We start from the raw sequence: 24,926 nt of genomic DNA, 5'->3' as shown, positions 1-24,926 counted from the left end.
ACAATTGAATTGCTAATATTGTCCTGTCAAAGCCACGGGGGGATGAGAAATAAAAACAAGCAACTTAGTGCTAATTTTAAGCTAATCAAGCATTTTTCCTGCGCATAGGCTAATCATAGAATCATGGCGCAATCTAGATTTATCCACCCCGACATTCTCGAAAGTATCCAGTTTCAAGGTAACATTCACGAGGATGTATTAAAATTCATTAATAAATTTGAAAGTTTAGCTATTCTTAATGAGTGCAATGACTTAAAGAAAAGGCAAATGTTACCAGCATTTTTGTGTGATTCAGCATTGGTATGGCACAATATTTGGAGTCGAACCCAGGAAGCACAGGATATAGATTTTGCTACTTTAAAAACTAAAATTGTGGAAGAATTTACGGAACCGGGGGACACTTTTCAATTAGAAGAACAAATCAGATTACGCTTCCATCAGGAAAATGAACCTGTTTCAAAATATGTGAGAGAAAAACAGTTATTGTTATTAAAATTAGATCCTGCCATGGACACTAGTGAGCAAATTAAGCAAATAAGCGGGGGTTTACAACCTAACTTTATGAAAGAAGTTTATAACAGGGAATATGATTCAGTGCATGAAATGTTACGAGACCTGAAACATGTTGAACAATTCAAATATCTTGTGCAAAAACGTAAAATTCTAGAAACTGAATGTGAGACAATGAAAGCTCTGTCCTGTTCTGAATCGAGTCGAGCATACATGCCGACTCAGCAAGCTATCCCGTTGCAGCGCACGGTCAATTGTCACGTTGACATAAGTTATTCTCAGGTTAATCGGGAGATCGAGGAAAGATTAAAGGCACTGCAACAAGATCTCGCTCAATTACAGTCGAATACAGGACTCCAGTCTCATGAGTCAGATTTAGAATTGCAATTTCAGAATCTTAAGGCTAAAGTAACTAAACTTGAAGAACATCGAAAAAAACATTCATTGACTGAGTCATCATTCTCATAGACAATTGGCGAGTGGACGGGAGAGAGCAAGGTAGTTGGAGGGACGAGTATTGGACAGTGGTGCATGAGGAGAGTGAACTCTGACTGGAAGGTCAGATGTGTGTCAATTACCATTATTGAGAGGACAATGTCCCAAACGCAGCGTGGGAGTTGCGTTACGTGACCAGGATTCGAACCCGGGACCCCTGGCGTCGTAGCGCGATATGCTAACCACTCCACAACGGGGGTCGGCTTTATCAAAATTTAGGAGAGAATCAATACATTTAAACACAGGACGTGAAGAAAGTAATACTTCACAGAGTTCTACGTACACCACTGATTTTTAAAGTGTGGAGAAATTTCCAACTCCCTTGGTGGTATATAATTCTGCACTAGAGTATTGCATAAGACCACTTTCGTTTGCTGGTACTCGATATAGTCTCCCAGCGTATATAATGGAATATCAGTTTAATGTGACAATAATCGTGTACACATACACCGTATGTAAGATACCCACCTTGGTAGTTTCAGCCCACAATCATCTGTTTCATTTTCATTGGTAGGATAGACTAAAGTACATTTTAACATGGAGATGATGACTATGTTCACTTACGTTACAATTTCACTGCATCTCTTACTTCACGATCCATATTTGAAGGCCCACTACTACAGAAAAATTACGGTTACACGTATACTACAGGGTTTCGAGCGTTATTCGCTCGTGCAAAGATGCTCTCGATTCCGTACGCTATCTTGCGTCGTCCGTGTGAACTATTTGGTGCTCGAGCGAAATCTTCTTCCTGCAGCACATTAATTCTAGTTCATTTGAAAATGACAGTAGAACAGAAATGTAGTTCACAAGATTGGCAAAATTGTTAACATTTACTAGAACAATATACTCTTCCATCTAAAGAGTATTTATATTAGTGCTCAAATTTATCCCAGCTCTTGGAGTAAGTACTTGAAATCAGATGGGGGTAGGGAATTATCCCCTTGCGGATTGATATCCTTGTGGATCCAGTACCGAAGATTCATACCCGATTCCTCTCTATACAAGTGCTTCTGAACAGAGGTGTTCACCGTCCGGAACGTGACCCTCATGAGGGCAGACCTCACCCTCCGAGAGACTTACGACAGTGAGGGAGGTCGGAGGCGTGAGTGAGTCGTGAGGGTGAGTGAGGTTGATTTAAAATGATCACCTCTGGTTTTGAACCTTCCTTAGAACGTGACCCAGTAAATCCTTCCTTCAAAAAGTCGATGTCCTCTTTCCCAACTTGTAAATAACTTTCTAAGTTTTAGATGCATACATAGGATTACGGCCTGTTTCGCCTTATTGCGTTTTCACCTCCCCAAATACAATTTCAAATGATTTTAGTGACACTAACTTTCTAAGCCGAAACGGGACATTCCATTTCGCCTTATCCTGTTTCGCCTTATACACAAAAAGTTTCCCACCAGGGAATATTATCGACTTACAATCAACCTAACCTAACCTAACCTAACCAAACCAAACCAAACCTAACCTAACCTAACCTAACCTAACGTAAGGTTACCTTACCTTACCAAGTCGGTGCTCTTGCGGGTCGTGAGAGGAGCCAAGGTAGGCAGCATCACAAGCTCTGCGCTCCCTTTATGAATTACCCTTCAAGTCGATAATATTCCCAGGTGGGAAATTTTTTGTGTGTAAGGCAAAACAGGAGAAGGCGAAATGGGATGTCCCGTTTCGCCTTAGAAAGTTCGTGTCACATAAATAATTTGAAATCCAAATAGAGGAGGTGAAAACGCAATAAGGCGAAATTGGATAAGGCAAACGGGAGGACACGATACATAGGTACTCTTGAACTTAAATATCAGTAAATAAATTATAACGTAACCATAAAGATTAATACGCAGATTATATTTAGGCTTGTTGACATACATAATTCGATTTAAATTAGTTGTTAACAACTGGATCCAATGAAATTATTGAATAAATTTAGTTACTTCTGCTTTTCAATTGCACCTCACACACACGTAAAACTTTCAATTAGTACTAATTGGGAAATCGGTAACTAAATTATTACATTCGGAAAATTGATGATTATATTATTAATTATATTTTAATGATATTGGTGGGAGAAAACTGCATTTTTGCGTTGTAGCTCAATATACTGTTTTCCCCATTCCTTCGTGTTCTTAAGGCGATGCGAACAATATTTTTATTTCCACCTCCAGCCGGTAGATGTCGTTAAAGCTGCCTCTTCACCTTCGTGCGACTTACAAACTTCTCCGAGGGGCAATGTTTAGGATCTCACACTTCAAGCTCTCATGTCAGCTTAACAGATTATATGTGCTTGAGCTTTTGTCTCACTCAAGAACATTTTTCTCCTATGAAGATTTCGATTGATTCATTGACTGAATTGGGTTATATTACGTCTTTCGTCTGTAAAAATGAAAAGGTAAAGTGCTCCCCTGTTCTTTGCACCACCATGAAGGCGTATAGGGATCATTGCCGAAGGTGGGGGTGATGTGATCAGCACCACACCCCTGGCCGCCTTTACCCCCCAGAGTATCCTCCAGGTGGGAGCGGTAGTCGCTTCAACAGGTGGAAAAATCTCGGTTCTCCCCAGCCGGGGATCGAACCCTGGTCTTTCGTATGATAGTCTTCGGCCCTTGTCTAATAGCGGCGATGAGGATGGTTGATGATATTATTAAATTATGAAGGGACACTGGCAGAGAACACTCATGCCCAGTCAAAGACTTCGTAGCTCTCTACGTTCAGCATTACCCTACGGAGGTCAGCTCAGGGTATTTCGACTAAAGTGACAAACTGAAATGACAAATTTCAGAGAGAAATATCTCGTGGTTCGGTGGTTGTTTAGATGTAGGCAAGGCATGCATCATCTGGGTGGATAGAATTCACGTCGCCCTACTCAGAGCCATCTGGCGCAAGTTCGAAGCAACGGATTGCGCTGAAACTTGGTATAAAGGATCTGGAGACCATATCAAAGCGAATGCCGACGAAAGAAAACTTAGTTCAAATTTTCGCCACCAGGTTGAAATGTGGCGCTGAAATAGCAGTTTCATTCCGATTACGTCACTCTCTAGTGTGGATTCAGCGCTGATTTCATTCTGTGCCCATTTCGCTTTGAGGAACTGATTCTGCAAGGTCATGTGATGCGTTTCGTTACTAGAGCATGCTACACTCAACTTCTTGGACATTATGTGGTTCGTGCCAGTAAGAACGATGATGTTTAAGAGACCCTTGTCTTCATGCAAGATAGAGCATCATCTCTTGCTGGACGGTAAGTGAATGGCCTACTTCGTGCCAACTTTGACGACGATCGCGTCATCTTCAGAGGTTTTTCGGGACGTTTGGCCGTCACGTTCTCCTGAATTCAATCCATGTGATTCCTCACTGTGGCAATTCCTCAAAGAATTCGTACGAAGCTTCAAAAGGGCCATTTACGTTGACGGCGTGAAAAATGCGGTAAATACATGAACTGAATATAAAGTTTGACACCCCCGACATTAGCTTCACTTTTCCACCTGGTGGCGAAAAATTGAACTATTTGTTTTTTCGTCGGCATTCGCTTCCCCACGGTCTGCATACCCTCTATACCAAGTTGCACAGTAATTCGCTGCTTCGAACGGTCTCCAAAGGGCGCTGACTTCAATTCTAACCACCTACTATAAGGGTCTTAGATCACGATATCAGAGAATGTCAAAGCATGTTATTAGCTAATTCCATCACCCGCTGTGTTGGCGGGGTACGATATTACGCCAGGAATGGAAAAGGAAAAAGATTCCTATATTCATCACGTACATCGAACGCGAGAAACACCAGCGTCCTCTGGGACTTTTATATTAAAGGATGTGTCCTTTAATATTTCCCAAGCCCGAAGCGGCAGAAGATATTGAACCAGTGTAGGCATTTGCGGATGGGGGGAGGGCTGGAAGATGCGACCCTGTTGCCTGCCTGTTTCCCATACAACTTAATATTGCCTGGCACTCCTGCTGGAGTTTTCTTGGAGATTTCGTGTCCAAAAGCTATTTCCATCCGGGCATGGAAAGACTTGAAGGAGAGAGAGAGAGGAAAGATTCTAGGGCACGCTACTAGGTTCGGTCTCTAGAAACAAGAAAGAGAAATCTGTTACTTGGCAGACAACGTGCACTGTGTAGTGGGACTTAAATCTCTTCGCTGGGACACGTTGCTGTTTCCTTTCGATGAGTATCGGCCTTTTTCTTTGATTTCTTATTGTGGCGGTGTCTTTTATCTGGTTTCTAACGAAGTTCTTTTGTGCAGAGTTGTCGTCAGCGAGACCGTTAACTCACGTCCGTGCGGTGCGAGCGTCAAGCCTGCGTGCTGCGCCTCAAGGCCAGTAAGCAGCAGAGGAGACGCTTGCTTTGAGAGATGGAAAATATTCCTGTAGCATGTTTTGCTAATTTATGTTACTTGTATCATGTTGCCCACGATTTTTACGTTGCTTAGAGTTTTAATATACGTTGCTTCAAGTTATAATTTCTGTTGGTTCGAGATTTAAATTACGTTGCTTCGAGTTTTAATTGACGTTGCTTCCAGTTTTAATTTAAGTTACTTCTAGTTTCAAATTTCTTTGATTCGAGTTTTAATTTACGTTGCTTGAAGCTTTAGTTTACATTGCTTAGAATTTTAATTTATGTTGCTTCGAGTTTTAATTAACGTTGCTTCGAGCTTTACACTACGTTGGTTCGAGTTTTAATTTGTGTTGCTTCCAGTTTTAATTTAAGTTGCTTCTAGTTTTAAATTACGATGTTCCAGTTTCAATTTACGTTGCTTGAAGCTTTAGTTTACATTGCTTCGAATTTTAATTTATGTTGTTTCGAGTTTTCATTAACGTTGCTTCGAGCTTTACACTACGTTGGTTCGAGTTTTAATTTGTGTTGCTTCCAGTTTTAATTTAAGTTGCTTCTAGTTTTAAATTACGATGTTCCAGTTTCAATTTACGTTGCTTGAAGCTTTAGTTTACATTGCTTCGAATTTTAATTTATGTTGCTTCGAGTTTTAATGAACATTGCTTCGAGCTTTACACTACGTTGCTTCGAGTTTTAATTAATATTGCTTCGAGCTTTACACTACGTTGCTTCGAGTTTTAATTTATGTTGCCCGACTCTGTGGCCGAGTGGTTAGCACATCGCGCTGCGACGCCAAGGGTCCCGGGTTCGAATCCCGGTCGGGCTTGGTTGTTTGTAAATGTCCATTCATCCATTTCATCACTCATCTCCATCTTCGCAAATTAGCCAAGAGGCACAAAACGCGAAGTAAAATAAACTAAATCAAATCAAATTTAATTTATGTTGCTTCAAGTTTAAATTTAAGTTGCTTCTAATGTTAATTTGCGTTTCTTCTAGTTTTAATTTACGTTGCTTCGAGTTTTAATTTACGTTGCTTTAAGTTTTGCTTCGAGCTTTACACTACGTTGGTTCGAGTTTTAATTTATGTTGCTTCTAGTTATAATTTACGTTACATTAAGCTTTATGCTTTGATACATCGAGTTTTAATTTACGTAGCTTCGAGTTAAACTTTGAAAATGAATATACATTGTACTTTGAAAATGAAATATATGATTGTGGGCTGTAACTACCAAGACGATTATTTTATATACATGTACAGTGGGATCCATAAGTATTGCTCAGCAAATTGTCCATGACTATTTTCGTTGGTTTTCATCTTCATCCTACATATTTTCAAGCGTTGAATTTTTACGTATACGGGTTCAGAGGTTGTAAGCAGATTGTTTGATGTTTTGTGTCAGTTCTTGAAGCTCTCATTGCATAAAACAAAGGGAGTAAACGTGGTGATGGGCAATTTGCTTGGTAATACTTACGGATCCCACTGTACATGTGTCGACATTCACAAAGTGATATTCGAGACTCCAAAGAGTACGAAGGAGAGACAATGGCCTCATGCAGGACTCTAGTATGAGTCTTAACATTCATTCTAGCTGCAAAGAAACATATCAATCTCTCAAATTATCATTCTTTTCTAAACTATAAATAAACACAGATGACCCTTTTGTCTTTCGTTTAAGGGCGAAGGTAATGGCATGAAGGGAATGTTAACACCATTTATTTGTTTTACTACCCATTCGGTGTTGCAAGCTCTGTGTAGAATTCGCAGCTTTCGACTGCCTTCTTTGTACTGTAATTTACTATAAATGAAGAGGAATGGGTAAAATTCCTGGAGGGGAAAGCAGAGACCTCTTTCTAAATGGGACGTTCCACCGAGAGGACCTAAAAGGAGTTGCCTTTGTCTTTTTCATCGGCTGTTAAATTGATGGGAAAGGACAGGCACAGAAAGGGCCTTTTCCCCCCTCCCCCCGCTCGCTCCGCCATTCTTTCCGAGAGCTAAAAGAGTATTTAGAGAACACACGCCACTGCTCAAGTCCAGTCCAGATGTTCTGGGAGGCGGTGTTGCAAACTGTATTGTTTTGTTGCAAAATTTCGTTGTTTTTTGTACTTCGAGCTGGGTCATATCCCACATATGAAGGTTATGACTAATTATTCTCTTACTAGAAGCATTCCTATATGATAGAGGTGAGTATTATTTACGCTAGACAAAGAAGCTCATTCTCGCGTCGTATACACGACTGAGAATTATTTCTGTGACCTAACGGAGAAAAAAAAACATTTTCAGGTAGGATCAGCTTCTGTGGACATCCATACTAAGATTATCTCTCTTTCTCTCTCTATCTTTTTCTTTCTTCCAATATTTCTCAATTTCTTTCTTTCTCTGTTTCCATATTTTCCTTCTCTCCCTTTGTTCCAGTGTGTCTTCCTTTCTTTCTCTCTTGCTCGATTCTATGTTTCTTTCTCAGCCTTAGGATCCTACTGTATCTATCACTTTCTCTTTACTTAAGGCTTCCTCTATCTTTCTTTCTTCTTATACTTCACAGCCTCTTTCTTTCTTAATCGTCTCTATGTATTTTCTCCCTTTGTTAATCTCTTTCTTCATTTCATTTATTCTCCCTCTCCTTATTATTCTCTTTTCCTGTGTCTTTCACTATTCTTCTTTAACTATGTCCTTCTGTTCCTCTATCTCTCTCTTCCTATACTAATCGATCTCCCGCTCTTTCTTGTTTATTTATTTCCCCTTTTTCTCTGCTGCTTCCTTTCTTTCCTTCTCTCTCTCTCTTTCTCTTAGTTCAGAAAATGGAAAAAGAACTGATATGGAATGAAATAAGGACAAGAAGAAAGGAGATAAAAATAATAAAGGAGGAACTGACAAGAATTGAAAAAGCTATTGAAGATGGTCTCACCATTTTTACGAGAGAATACACATTTTACGAAATGAAATGCTGGCAGGAGAAATTAGAGAGAAAATAAAAATAAAGTTGAAGAAGAAAGGAGAGGGACTAGGGTGGAAATAAGAAAGAAGAGAAGAGGAAGAAGAGGAGGATACCAGAAGAACAGTTCTGGTAATAGGGAATGTAGACCTATCAAAAGAAGAGGAAGCTTTTTTAAAACTAGGAAGAGATTTCAAAGTTAAAGAAAGAAATGTAGATAATGAAGAAGTTATATATGACATTGAAGAGCAGTGCTCCATATAAAAGAAGAACCAGAAAGAGACAAGATTAGAAGAAGAACAGCAGCCATACTGAAGAAAGAAATGGAAAAACAAGGAAAAGTAGATAATTTGAGTCAAAAAGAAAGGGAAGGGATGAAGAAAATCAACACAAGAAGTGATGTGGTGATAGAGCAGGCAGATAAAGGAGGAGAAATTGTGGTGATGGAAAGAGAATGGTACGAGAGGAAGTATGAAGACCTAAAAGAGAATGGATATGAGGATATTTGTGAAACAGAAGAAGAACAAACTATAAGAGAAACGATCATACAAGACTGTAGGAGGAGAGGATTCAAAAAGTGCATAAAAGAGACAGGAATACTACCAATTTTGACAGGCTTTCCAAAGATACTCAAAGAGGAGATAAAGTTGAGGCAGAAATGGACTGCAGAAACAATATTTTGGAACCCTTGGAAAAGAAATTAAAGAAAGTTATTGAAGTGTTAGTAAGACAGCAAGAAAGCAGAACAGTTAAGAACAGAGAAGAAGTAGTCGACCTCATAAAAGGACTTAAGTTAAATGAGATGAGGACGACAATGTTCAGCTTAGACGTGAAAAGTATGTTCCCGAACATCAAGAGGGGACACGTTTTGGACATTGTTAAATAGAGAATGGGACAAGAAATTATAGGAAAACGGGATAGTGAAAGGGTAGGCGCTGGAAACCATTTGGAATAACGGTTACAGTATAATGGGGTATAAAATAATGTTAATGAGTGAAGGACTGAATATAGGTTCTAGACTAAGCCCAGCATTGGCTGAATTGGTTATGAATGAATAGAAAAAGAAAGTGATAGAAAAAAAGGAGGTGACAAAATAATTCTGTTTTGCAGATATGTGGACGATTGTTTCGGCATATTGAAGGGAACAAAGAGGCAGCTCGACATTTTTGCAAAAGAAATACAAGATTAAGAAAGAGGTATATTATTGGAACTCGAAATAGAAGAAGACAAGTTAAGCTACCTAGATATATTGATGAAAAGGAAAAGAGGACAAGAAATTGAAACCGCTCGGCATCAGAAGAAGTGTGAAGCAGGGGTATTCTGCCACAAAAGAAGTGATGTAAGTGAGGTGACAGAAATAAATTTTATAAAGAATATGGAGGACAGAATCAAGAAAATATGCACGAAAGAATGTGAAAAAGAAGGCAAAATATATAGCCTATGGAAACAGCTGGAAAAGAAGGGCTATGATAAGGAGGATAGACTGGACATAAACAGAAGATGGAAGAGAATTGGAAGAGAAAGAAAAAGAGGAAGAGAGAAAAAGAGAGGAGGTTTGGAATATGGAGTATGGGGAAGACTACAGAAAAAGATATGCAAAGTGCTTAGGAAAGCGGGCATTAAAACTTACAGGAAGGGAGGGAGAAGCATCTTAAGAATAGCGAAGAATGCAAACAAGAAAAAGGAAAACAGAGGAGAGGAAGAGGAAGGGATTATCTACGAAGTGAAATGTAAAGAATGTCAGAGTGTGTACATAGTAGAAACGAAAAAGAGGCTGAAAGACAGGTTGAAACAACATAGGGATGATGTACGACTAGAGAGGGAGAAATACGATATTTAAACACATGAGAGAAACAGGAAATGACATAGAGTGGGATAAGGCTAAGCAGATAGGAAGGGAGAAGTGAATACTAGTGAGAAAATGGAAGGAGGCCAAGGAAATAGATAAGAAAGGTGAAAAAGACACAATGAACTGGAATGGGGGACTGAAGATAAACAAAGAATGGACGAAGGTGTTAGAAAGAGTGGAAAGGACACGAGAGAAAGAGGAGAGAACAAGGAAGAAGAATGAAGGAAATAGAGCGTGAGATAAAGAGTCCAGCAACGTTCTTTTTCAGGTGAAAGTACAGTTGACAAGGGAAAGCCACCTGCTAGATTGTTCCAAAACTACTTTATAATAGTCTGGAGGGGAGTAATGTTTGTGTATATATATCGTCCTGTTTTGTACCTTGTTACATTTGTACTTGGTGCAGAGTCTGAAGAAGACCTTGCCAGAAGGTTGAAACGTTACGTTTAGTTTATGTTTTATAATAAAATAAATTACTGCCTTGGTCAGCATATTGAGATTTTCATATCAAGGAAACAAGGCTTCATGGTGTTATAATTGAACATAGAAAACTGGAAATAGACAAGGAGATGTAGACAAGGAAATAGCAAAAAGAAGGGAAAGAGTAATAAAATATATCTGGAGAGACACTTGCAGAGAATGAAAGAGAGAGACAGAATCTTTGTAACCATGTCAACAGATTGAAAAAATCTGGGATGTACTGAAAGAAAATCCAAAATCCTCTATATTCATAATAATGAAACAGTAAAGTCGTTGTGAACACTAAATGGGGCAGTAACACCGAAACGACATTTATTTCTCTTGGGAACAGTTTGCAAGCCTGAGATATACCTGCCACACTTCACTGCACTAAACTGTCCGCATTGCAAAAGTTAAGCACTTAATTTGAGAACAGTTGCAAAAGCAAAGAGTTTACGAGACACACACAGAAAGTTACGAAAAGCAAAAGTTGACGAGGTCAACGTTAAAATGCCCCTTGCAGATATGCAATGTCAGAAGCAAGACCGAGACAAATGTAGGGATAATAACTATCTCGCTAAAAAGTTTACTCCCTTTTCTAGGTCCCCTAATGTGCTTTTGGCCTCTCTCCCTCATAAGTTTCTCAAATTACCCTCCGGGGGTTTGTTGACCCCATCCGCATACTAGAATTAATCGACAGCTAGTGTGTGTATTGACAGTTTTCGGTTTACTTTCTTTTCTTTTGTGTTCCATGACCACATTCCTCCCTGTTTAACGAACGTAGAGTAATATTCCTTGTTCCTTCCGGCACTTTGGTCCATTGCTTTAATTATTGCATTAGCCTTATTTCAGATGTTTATTTGTGTTATCACTTGCGGTAGCTGCATTTCATTAGACGAGGAAAGAGGGTTGCTATAAAATATTCCCTGGTGAAATACAAAGGGCGAAGAGTTATGGTCGTAAATAGTTTGAGCACGAAAGTAAAGATCATAGCTACTTACATAAGGCAACGTATATTAAATTTCGAAGCAACGTCCATCAACGTAAATTAAAACTCGAAACAACGAAAATTAAAACTCCAAGGAACGTAAATTAAAACTGAAAGTAACATAAACTAAAACTAAAAGTAACATTAATTAAAACTCGAAGCAACGTAAATTAAAACTCCCAGGAATGTAAATTAAAACTGAAAATAACAGAAATTGAAACTCGAAGCAAAGTAAATTAAAACTCGAAGCAACGTAAATTAAAACTGAAAGTAACATAAATTGAAACTCGAAGCAACGTAAATTAAAACTGAAAGTTACATAAATTAAAACTCGAAGCAACGTAAATTATAACTCCAAGGAACGTAAATTAAAATTCCAAGGAACGTAAATTAAAATTCCAAGGAACGTAAATTAAAATTCGAAGGAACGTAATTTAAAACTTAAAGTACATAAATTGAAACTCGAAGCAACGTAAATTAAAACTGAAAGTAACATAAATTAAAACTCGAAGCAATACAAAATAAAATTCGAAGCAACGTAAATTAAAACTCAAAGTAACATAAATTAAAACTGAAAGTAACATAAATTAAAACTCGAAGCAATACAAAATAAAATTCGAAGCAACGTAAATTAAAACTCAAAGTAACATAAATTAAAACTGAAAGTAACATAAATTAAAACTCGAAGCAATACAAAATAAAATTCGAAGCAACGTAAATTAAAACTCAAAGTAACATAAATTAAAACTGAAAGTAACATAAATTAAAACTCGAAGCAACGTAAATTAAAACTGGAAGCAACGTAAATTAAAACTGAAAGTGACATAAATTAAAACTGAAAGTAACATAAATTAAAACTCTAAGCAACGTAAATTAAAACTCGAAGCAACGTAAATTAAAACTCCAAGGAACGTAAATTATATGGTGATGCAACATATTAAAACTCGAGTGAAAGGAAAGTACAACTCCAAGGAACATAGCTTAAATATCGAAGCAACGTATATTAAAAATTGCAGCAACGTAAACTGGAAGCAACGTACATTAAGACTCCAAGCAACGTAAATTAAATCTCGATGCAACATAAATTGAAACTCGAAGCAACATAAAACAACAAGGAACGTAAATTCAATCTCGAAGCAGCGTAAATTACATCTCGAAGCAACATAAATTGACACTCAAAGAAATATAAATTAGAACTCGAAGTAACGTAAATTTAAACTCGAAGTAACTTAAACCAAATCTCAAATGTTGGTAAATTATAACTCGAACGTCTTCATTATGAGTGTCGCTTCCTTATCGACTCATCTTTCATTCCAGCGTCGCGATATTATGACTGTGAAAACGAGATCATATTTCTACCTAACCTTTATGTTACAAATCCTGTGGAAGAAAAAATATTACGTTTTGGAGAAGAACTGAAATTACAGTTATCGACGTATCACTTACTTTATACGGAGTTTTAATATGGACAAAACATATTGGAAGGATTGTAGTTGATTGGACTGATGGAATATTCTCAGGAGAATCGCTCTGCATGGAGAGAACTTGCAAGATTTCAAGACGTAGCAACAACATCCTTAAGGAACCTCTAAGATGTGCGTCTACGCGTAAACAACGATAGTCTACATTCTACACGTAGACTATTTTATACACGTAGATTACGTAATCTATGTAAACAACATGGCGAAAGGTAATAACTTAACAAAGGGCGCCGTGGAAAAGAAAATTATACTTCGTATCAGTTGCTGATGTGTAAAGAGAACTTTTCATACTCTTTCCTCCAAATTCGAACAGTTTCTCACGTAGGAGAAAACCTAATATAGGATATATTCTAGTGTTTTATGGAGAAAAGACAACTCTTGGCTCACGACTGCCATCTGTTGTTGTTTTTTGCATACTCTTTATCTTCATTCATAGTTTATAATAGAACAGACGAGAAATTTTGTTGTAAATAGGGTTCTTTTCCTTTCGTTAGGAACCAATATAGTTGAAAATGTCACTTTCCTTTCATGAAACCCTTGAAAATTAATTTTAATGCACTTTAGATTGTCTGCGTCGTTTATGTAAACTACAAACCAATGTAATCTACGCGTAGATTACGTGTAGACAACGCATGTAGACGTAAACTTATAGTCCACGGCACATCACTGCAGGTGACGTGCAGCAGGAAATTTTCCTCCGTTGGACATTATCTTGTTCCGCAGGATGGAAACAGTGCCGAAGACTGTGAGGATATGTCGGAAGTACTTTGTCTCACCAGAGCAGAGAAGAGATAATTGTGTGGAAAAAAAGGAAAACGCTATCTAATGGAAAAGGCAATACTGGGAGGGTCTGTGAGGGCGCTGTGGTCTATTGTCGCCATCATTGTTAATTGGTCGCCCATTTTAGGCGGAGGGGAGACGTCACAGCAAAGACATGGAAGAAAATATCAAAGAAAGAGTGAAAAGTTTTCTTCGCTCTTCTTTTTCTTCTTTTAACCTTAAGTGGTATGTTTTGTAAAGCTTTACTGGCCCTCTACCAGCAAAGTAAGATGTCTGGGACATGCCAAGGGTAGTTTCAAAGTTATATATAACTTGAAGGTTCACTTCACATTATACCAAGATCTAATTTTATTGTAGTACCTTTGTGTTTTAGTGTATACAACTTAACTTTCACTAAAATAGAACCGTGTATGGTTTTATTGTTCATATATTGCTACCATTTTTTGTAGTTGTGTCTGGCCACACTGCAATAGGAACTGTCAGAATAGGGCTGGTCAGGCAAAGCTAATTGTAGGTGGCAGCACGATAGTTTTATCCTTGAGCTTCTGACAGGCAACTGTTCTTCCATTTGGATTTCGATACTGGAGGTGCTGTTATTACGAAATTGCACGTTTGGTTTGATTTCAAACTGAGAAATTACGTCCGAACACGATATATGAATAATCAGTGCTTTAAAACTAAAATCTTATGAACGGTGAGCCTTGAAAATATAAAATATATCTGAACTGAAATGCGTTCCAATTAGCAGTCACAATTTTAGTGTTTTTTGTTGTGCTCTGTACTTTGATTTTCATGGTTTTTGTTATTTTGATATTGACCAATCACGTTTCCTACCTATGCCAGTAAACCAATAGCGTAGGTGAAAGGGGTGGGTTCAACCCGGAAAATACAAGGCTACAAGTAGTGTGAAAGCCGACATTGTCATATGCGGAGATCGAAATGGAAATTTTCACCAAACAGTACGCTTTATTTTCGTTGACATGGTGTTGTCTTTTTTTCTGGTTACTAGAGCAACAACACAATAACTAGTAAAATTATGCACTGTCCTACAAATGTAGTGAACATCTAAATACGAAGGTCACTATTTATATTTTGAACCTAACAATGAAAAAACAGGAATTTGGCATTGAAAACTGCTTTATTGTTTTTCGAAGTATTCTCCTTTATGGTCAATACACTTTTGTATTCGTTCGAACCATTTGTCAAAGCAGTTTTTCCAATCTTCTTGAGACACCTCCATAATATGGTTTTTGAACGCATGAACGGCGTCTTCCGCCGACGAAAATCGCTGTCCACGCAATTTATTCTTGACATTCGGGAACAAGAAAAATCATTGGGTGCCAAATCAGGACTGTACGGCGGATGACCCATCAATTCGATTTTTTGACTGTTCATAAAGTCTTTTGTTAGACGAGATGTGTGACAGCTGGCATTGTCTTGATGAAGAATGATCCGACGGCGTTTGTTTGTTTTCCGTATTTGACCGAAGACCTCTGGCAAACAAATTGTTGTGTATCATTCAGAGTGGACCGTTCTACGTTCCTCTAAAGGCACAGTTGCCACATGACCAGTTTTACCGAAAACACAGGCGACCATTTGTTTCGATGTGCTTCGAGCGCGAACAACTTTTGTTGGATTGGGTTCATCTTGAAACACTCATACAGTCGACTGCTGTTTACGTTCCGGCTCATATGCATATATCCACGATTCGTCACCTGTTACAATCTTATATACGTCTTTTGAAGCACCACGATTGTCTTTATTGAGCATTTGTTTGCACCAATTGACGCGAGCGTATTTTTCAGTTTTTGTCAAATTGTGTGGGATCCAACGAGAACATATCTTTCTCACAGCTAAATGATCATGTAATATTTTACATATGCTGGTGGAACTAATGCCTATGGTTGCCTCAATCTCACAGTATGTCACATGACTATCTTGCAGTATTAGGATTTGCACAGTATCAATGTTTTCTTGAACAACAACTGATTTTGGACGACCTTCGCGAATCTCGTCGGTGAGCGAATGGCGGAAACGATTAAATTCGTTATACCAGCGTTTCACAGTGGCAAAGGATGGGGCTTCATCGCCAAATGTGGACGTAAGTTGATCGATGCACTCTTGTCTTGATAATCCACGTCGAAAATCGTAAAAAATCATCGCACGAAAATGTTGACGAGTTGATTCCATTTTATTGTTGTCGCGCAATCTCCAAGGCAACATAAACAACACAAATGAAGCTATTGACAAAACATTTGAAATACGTTATGTTCAATAATGCCAGACGATTCCGTGCAAACGTCAAATCGCGCCTAAATTCAATCAGTGTTGCCAAGGCTCAAAATATAAATAGTGGCCCTCGTAATTTAAAATAACCGGAACGGTCATTCGCCGTGTCTGATTCCGTTCCGGTCCGCTCCGGTCTATTTCGAGCCCTGGCTATATGACTGCAGAATATTCCTCGGTCCTACTATAAGAAATGCAAATTCACAAAAGCTTCAATGAAAGATAACCAGGAACGTAATAATGCCAGTATGAGATCACAGAACCCTTCCCCTTTGTGAAAGTACATTATTGAAACTAACACGAGGTCCAACAAAGCACAACAATCAATCTTTGTGCTTTCAAAAGTGAGTTTCGGAGAACCCGAGCCACGTGCCTAGTGCAAGAGGGGCGAAAAGGCACTTTCACAAAGATAGAACCTTTTTGAGAGAGAGAGAAAAAAAATGGTGCCCAAATCTAATAAAATCAAATATTCACTTCAGGATCGAGAGGGCGCGAAAGAAAAACAACATTGGAGAGAAGAATTACGCTACCATTGCAGAGATTCAAAAAAGATCTCTTGTTACAAGAAAAACAATATTCTCATTTCCCTGTTAAGCCCCCTCCGCCCCCTCTCTCTCTTCTCTGTTTCCTCATTCCCATACACGGGATTCGGAAAAGGGATAAAGGCGAGAGGATTTTCTTTTTGTCCCGTTTTTCTTCCGTCCCGAGTTCTTTTTTCTCTTCCTTGGTGTTCGGATTTTGCTTTCAATTTGATGCAGCACCAACATCTGCACACCAGATGTCGCCAGCGTTGTAAATTATGCCTACTTAGATTTGAAAAATTTTCTTCTTCTACTGCTATATTCACTGTTGCCTTCTGTTTCGATTTGGTACCAAAGGGTTAATAAGACACGTAAATACAATGGTTGCTTTGATTAATTTCTGTTTCTATCTGTTTATTTTTCTCTCCCGCATCAGTTTTCCACTATACACGAGAATAAAGCAGTACTAATAATATTTACCGTGAAACGATCTAGTGTTACGTTATAACAATATGGAAGATAGAAGTTTCTAATTTACTTCAAATGTATTTCTTATGTGACTAATAGCCATTGACACCTTTATTATAAGAGCACCCAATCGTAGAATAGGCTAGTGTTATTGACTTACCCTAAGAATATAACATTCCTAATGTATGATTTCCGTAGATTTTATTTATAAGCTGACTCCCGTGGCGGATTGGTTATCACATCGCGCTACGACGTCAGGGATCCCGGTTTCGAAACCCGGCCTGGGCATGGTTGTTTGTGAGTGTCCATTCATCAATTTCATCATATCATCATTCATCCCCATCTTCGCAATTATCCAAAAAGTGGCAAAAAAAAGCGAAGGAAAATTAAGCAAATCAATCAACCTTAGATTTTATGTTATAATTGGTAACATACAAAATGAGCAATTGATATTTCCTTTATATAAAATTTATGTAATTTCGTTAGTGATATGCTAAGTAGATTAGTAAAAATAATTAATATCTTAGTTTTGTATTGTTGTTAATTCAGAGAATGTAACAATTATTGAAAATTATTGACACCTTTTGACAGGAAATATAGCTCTACTGTAGTGTGAATACTTATGATATTTCTTTATCAATAGTTCCCTACTTTATGCCACGTCTGAGGTAGTCTCAATAGACCGACCTCTGAGGCGGAGTGGTTAGCGCACCGCGCTACGACCCCAGAGGATCCGGGTTCGAATCCCAGCCTGGGCACGGGTATTCCTTGTGAGAGTTCCATCATGAATTTCATCATAAAATTATTCATCCTCATCGTCGAGGATAGGAAAGTGATACAAAAAGCGACGCTAAACAAGAAAAATTGAATCGAAACAAATCGAGTGCCCCAAGAACATCGTATGGTTCACCAGTAGGGAGCAAGGGTATTTTCACCGTGTTATTTGAGTTGGTGTTTTAAGTCCACTTTATGCACATTAAGGCTAATCGGGACTGGACCTACAGTTTAAAGTGGATCCGAACCACTGTGCCATGTGCCTCCACCGGGTATCGAACCCGGGACCGCTTGATTACAAGGCGACGACGCTACCACTGCGCCATCGGGAGGCTCTCACCGTGTTATTAAACTTATTGGTGTAGAATATTTCGGAATTCTGTAAACAGACTCGGTTCTCGAAATTTCCTATACCTAACACGATCTGATTGACTGACTTGAGAAAAGTGCTGAAATTTCAAATTAATCCCAGTAGAAATGAAACAAAAATTGTTGCTCCGCTTCTAGGCTTTCTTCAAAGTAATCCTTTATGTACGTTACGCATTACCCCCCTCGGAGCTTTTCATGTGCAAATAGAAGAAAGGAAAGCTATCTCCCATATAACATCCAGGAAAATTCTTCGTAGATTCGCCACCAGGACGCTTTGTGCCTTTGATTTATAACCACGGTCTTCATCTTTCTTAGAAATTTCCTACGGTGAGAAATTCTACCAGTGTAAATCTTCCTGTTGAAAACTAACTAGCTTCTTTAAAATTTTTAAGCTAATCTCACGTATGCACGCGTAACTCGTAGATTATTAATGTAGATCGTGAGTTATTAATGTAATATTCCAACCTGGTGTGGTGGAATTGTATTGAATTTCCAAGCGACAATTTCCAGCTGTTGTTTTATTTTGCTGAATTTTCTTTCTTTTTATACAAAAAAGGAACCATCGTCCTCGATCTGAGACAAGGAGACAATGAGCTGAATGTAATATACAGTTGTTACGTTCCTAGCAACTTTCCTCACCCTTTACTCCTATAGCCGGGAGCACTGAGGCTCTAAGGGTCTACACTGAAACCTATCTTCAAGGTAGGTGCAGAACAAATCCAACCAACGTCGTGAAGTTTTAATGAAATGTTTATTTACTGCTTGAGTACTTACAGCCAGTGGTTAGGTAATTCATAACTGGAACTTGGAGATCAATTGTTAATAGATAATTTCGAACTTACTAGAAAGGTCAAACTAGGGTGCCCCAAACCTAGGTTTTACAGAAGAGCGGCATACACCTATTCACTTCTTCCTAGACTTGGAGTTATCACCCGAGATTGCCAATTTAGGTTTTACAGAAGAGCGGCTTGCACCTATTCACTTCTTCCTAAATTGGAACTTATATCCCATTCGGCTAACCTAGGTTTTACAGAAGAGCGGCATACACCTATTCACTCCTTCCTAGATTAGACCGTTCCTATTTGGCCAGTCTAGGTTTTACAGAAGAGCGGCTTGCACCTATTCACTTCTTCCTAGACTGACACCAGAACACAAGGTAACTTAATATACTATAAGGTAGCGCCATCCGAAAATTGCCGATCATGCACGAGCGCATGACGTCATGTGGGAGGATCGGTTATGCTCGGTGCCCCTTCGGTTATGTTCGTTCGGGGCTTGGCCGAAGCAAACGGCCGCTATAATTTCTATGCGAGTTTCAGAGAGGGAAAGTGTTTCATTACTTTGAGGGGTAAATATTAATTATCATACTTCGGGCTGGTATTGAGGTATTCCTTTAATGATTAGTAACATAATTAAAACATGCTACTTTTAAAAGAGGGAAAATTGCACATGCAAACGTATTGTAAAAATTCATGTTTCTGAAACCTGATCGATATATTACAAAGAAGGTTGTCCGTGTTCTCATTAGAATTTCAGATTTCATCATTTCATAAATCGTATTATGATTTTAATAAGAAACGTAGCATGCTAAAGAAGAATTGCATAGTGAAAGAGTTACAAAGAAAGAATTGATTGACAGATTTGGTTTATTTTTGCTTTTCTGTCTTTTTTTAAATATGAAAGGAAAACCGATAAGAGGTAGTCCCCCCTCCCTTTCGATCTCTTTCTTTGTTTCCACAAGCCGGCCTTCTTGGCGTAGTGGTTAGCACATCGCACTTCAACGCCAGAGGTTTGGGTTCGAATCCTGGCATGGGCATGGATGTTTGTGAGTGTTCATTCATAATTTCATCACTCATCTCTATCTTCGCAAATTACCCAAAAGTGGCACAAGAAGCAAAGTAAAATGAAGCAAATCAATCAATCAATATTTGTTTTCACATAGAATCACATTTACTAATTTCTCAATTTTCTCATTAAGGACAAATCAATGTCTTACCCGATTGGATTCGAATCCGGGACCCCTGGCGTCGAAGCGCGATGTGGTAACCACTACGCCAAGGAGATCGATAGAGGCTTCCGAGGTACTACGGGCCTCACAGAACGTCACAGGAGTACTATCCGATTATAAATTATGGATATTAGAGTTTGGATAATAAATAAATTATATAATATATAATCTACAAATTAAAACACACCTGTTTTTTATTTATAGAATCTCAAAGAGAGCGATAGTTTGCCAAACTAAAAAAAATCCTATTTTGTTCTCACGACGATAAAAATAGAAGGCATAATAAAAAAAATTGGTAACTATAGATTGACACAGAATTGAATAAGCTGAATTTTAATGTAACTCGTTTTTATGTGATTCTACTGATTAACTTTTAATTGGAGTCCAAACTTGAATATCCGTAATTTTTAATCCGATAGTAGTCCGGTATAATATATTTACAACATTTAACACAACGCAGTATAAAAGCCTAATATTTAGTTTTCTGACTGAATAGTTACTTCTTATTTATTCAGAACGTTGCAATCATTTCCAAGAACATTTCAAATTTTACATAACATCAGAAAGTATTAAAATAATACTGATATACTTAAAATCCAATTTTTACCATTTACCATAATGTAACTTTATTTCTCAAATTATCAAGTGAAAGAAGCAATATACAATCTAGATAAAATTTTACTCTGCATTTGAAAATTACTCTAAATTCGAAAGAATCCCCAACCTTCTTCATATATTTATTTACTGTACAACAATTTACGGGTCAAAGTTCCACATGCAAAAAATTATTGGAAAGTTTTATGTGGAGGAAGAATGACGAAATAGTTTGTAATATAGTAGTTTCAGACTTTGAAAACTCAATTCCAGTTTGTAATTTGCAGATATTTTAAATTTATCTGGTTCAAATTTGGCTGCAAGTTATCGTTGTCATAGTTCTAGTTTTTCGTATTAAGAACTTTACATACACATGCGTGCAGAAGACGAGCCAAAGTGTACAAGTACTAATTTCACTAACTTAACCTACTAATTCAAGCCTATAGAAATAGATTTATGATCATACGTTAAATGAAACGCTTTGAGAATATCCATGAAAATGTCTTAGTTCTTAGTTTAATTAAACAATAAAGGAGAAAAGTTACATGAACTCACAATGATTGACCGTGCAAGTGTACGAATTATTATTCGTTAAAGGACTTTGTCGCAGATTTTCCATTTCCATTTCCATGTATGTCTGAGTTGTATAACCGGAAAATATACTCCAAGGTTGATGTGCGACACACATTTGTACATTAACGAAGTAACTTGCATTACACTAATCTTAGATCTTGCTCTTTTTGACAGAAATGTACTACAAAGAAATAATGTAACATCCATTGGTTTATATTAAGTACAAGGGTACAAAATTATTCACAATGTATTTGTGAAATACCAAAATTGAACAAAGTTGCAAAAATGTCAATGATGGGAGTAATATTCACTCATGCAATATTTACCATCGTGCATACAACGCTATGTAACTCGAATTGAAGATGTACTAAGTGAATTTCATTTCGAAAAGCGTGAAAGTTAGTACGCGATCTTCGAAATGTCCATTTCCGACAACGTTTTTCACAATAATGTGAACATACAAATCACAATCAACATCGATCTGTGTTAAATGAAATTGTTAATAATTATAAATCCGACTTACATAAATGTACATAACAAAACAGTTAGGCTGACTACGTACTTCGCACTAGTTGAACACATTTTCAAGATATTGATGACTTTTCTTGTGGTACTGTCGGTTAGGTTACGTTGTAGATTTTGAACTTCTTTATTCAGTTAAAGCAGGTTGATAGAGGTTGTTTGTAATCTTTAATTTATTTGCTTCATTATGCAAACGTGTGTTTCTCCTTTGTAAACGATTGAATATGTTTTCCAACAACGAACCATTGCTTGCAGTTTGTGCATATACCTTCGTCTATATATTTTTCTCTTTTCTGGCAGCATAGTCTTTAGCTTATTTAGGGCACGTCTCCTTATTGCATATCTTTCGTAGCGTACATCTCTGCAAACCTTATCAACACGTCCTACAAGCGAATCATATTATGAAGATAAGTGTTTAGGAGAAATACACCATTTCCTCGATTATTTGGTATTAAAGTAGTTGGGTGTAATTTTAGCGATGGCACTGCAGTTGGCTTCAGCACGTTCTTTGGTGGAAAATACAGAAATTCTGCTTTTAGATCTCGCACATAGTCTTCTTCACAATAATTGCCACTGCACACTTGCATTTTTTTACATTTCGTCTACAAGCATGAATCCACTGTTTACTTACGCAATTATTGACTGGAAATCTATGATATTTTATGTCAGTTCCTTTAGTTTTCTAGTTATAGTTTTCATAGCTTGCTACAGCACAATTAGATATGATTGCAGTCTACAAGTACAAAAATACAACAAAAATAAATCGAACGCTACAAAATCAACAACCTGCTTGTTCCGATTTTTTGCGACGTGTTAGTAGCTAAATGTACCCCGCACCAAACTTACTGCACATAGCAACGAGCACCGTCAAACCCGATCCTCCCAGATGACGTAATGCATACGTACTTCACATAGCAACGAGCACCCCCTGACCAGAACAGACCTCCTTACGGACCAAACTGCTTCGTGTTTATACCCAAAGTTCCAGCCTCGAACACCTGTCTTTAGGTAATTTCTTATTACAATACTCTAAATTACAACAGAAAGATATTTGAAAAATACACAGTTTGGCAATTAATAATTTACAAAGACAGTTTACATATTCATTTGAGTTAACAATTATTTCCTTAACGTTGATAAAATCTTACATTTTGGAATTATACAAATTTAAATGTTCCGCCATTATTTAATTACAATTAGGTTAGTTCATCAAACATGGATAACCTTTGATTGGCAAATCTATATTTACATCATATTAAATGCCTGTTGTCTTAAGCGAGCCGTCTTCATTAGATAGTTACAGAAAGGTGAATACATTAGTTCAACAACGCCTTGATTGGCGCGTTCATATTTGCGTCACAACATGTAGTATCACGGACATTAACAATGACTTGATGTAACACTATATCAATTTTTCTTTTAACATGGAATCTCAAAGTTACAAAATGAGTAAGGTCGTAACACAGTTGGCAAAAGAAAATATATGAATTTCTACACTAAAGTTTAGAATGGAAATAAATCCCAGAGAAGGTGTCTGAAGAAGAAACACGATATTTTGTTCTAGAGCAAGAGCATATATTAAGGGGCCTTCTTTACACATTGTTTCATCTCTCTCTGTTTCTTTCTTTCTGTCTCGTTTTCTTTCTCTTTCTCAACTCTCCAACTTTCTTTCTCTCCCTCCATTTCTTTTCTCTGTCTCTTTTTCATTCCTCCTTTCTCATTCCGTTCTATCTATTTTTCTTCCTTTCTCTCCATCTTTTATTTCTCTCCCTCTCTCTTTCTTTTCTCTCCAGATTCATTTATTTCTCTCCCCCCTCTCTCTTATTCTCTCTATTTCTTTTATCTTCCTCTTTTTCATTCCTCCCTTCTCATTCTATCTTTTTTTTTCATTCTTTCTCTCACAATTTATTTTCTCTCCAACATCTATTATTTCTCCTCCTCTCTCTCTCTCTCTCTCTCTCCCTCTCTATTTGTTTTCTCTGCCTTTCTTATTCTTCCCTTCTCATTCTATTTTATCTATTTTTCTTCCTTTCTCTCTCTCCAACATCTTTTATTTCTCTCTCTCTCTCTCTCTTCCTTTTCTCTCCAGCTTTATTCATTTCTCCCCCCTCTTTCACACTCTCTATTTATTTTATCTTCGTCTTTTTCATTCCTTTCTTCTCATTCTATTCCATCTATTTTTCTTCATTTCTTTCTCTTTCTATTTCTCTCCATCTTTTATTTCTCTCCCTCTATATTTCTTTTCTCTGCATCTTTTTCATTCCTTCTTTCTCTTTTCCCTCTTTCCATTTTTATTTCTTTCTCTTTATTTTCTCTCCGAATTTCGTTGTTTTCTCCCTCTTTTTCTCTTTCTCTCTCACTTCATTCTCTTTCTTTCTATACTCTCCATCTTTTCTCTCCATTTTTTTTATTTCTCTCCTCCCTCTCTCACTCTCTTCATTTCTTTTCTCTGTCTCGTGTATATCTAGACAGTTCGAGTGGTTTCCATTGCATTTGTGTATGTATAAACAAACACCTACTCGAGTGCTATCACATCTGTCATTTGTTACAGCCTTAACTTTTCGAATCCAGTTTCATTGTCAAGAAGTTTATCAAATTAGATTCAAGGCAAATTTATAGCCTAATCGGGAATTGATCTACAGTGTTTAAAGTGGACTCCAAACAACTGTGGGGCCTCCCTGATGGCGCAGTGGTATCGTCATTGCCTTGTAATCAAGGGGTCCCGGGTTCGAACCCGGTGGAGGCACATACCATACTTTACCATCGACAAGGCTCATTGTGCGATGAGTCTCCACCGTAGATCGTGCCCTAAATTCCGTGATTACAAGGTGAGAGCGTTACCACTACGCTATCGGAGAGAGTCCCTAATAAATAGCAAACAGTTTGGGGGAAGGGGGGATGCATGCCCCTTGTAATTCTCCAATAAATCCTGTAATTGATTGCACTACATTACTGCAACCAGACACCCAATAAATGATATAGAGCTTCTAAGAGATT

This window comes from Lepisma saccharinum, chromosome 19 (genome assembly GCF_977018435.1).
Source record: "Lepisma saccharinum chromosome 19, izLepSacc3.1, whole genome shotgun sequence".
NCBI classification, from domain to species: Eukaryota; Metazoa; Arthropoda; class Insecta; order Zygentoma; family Lepismatidae; genus Lepisma; species Lepisma saccharinum.
The sequence above is the reverse complement of the archived record's forward strand: the minus strand, read 5'-3'. Positions refer to the sequence as shown.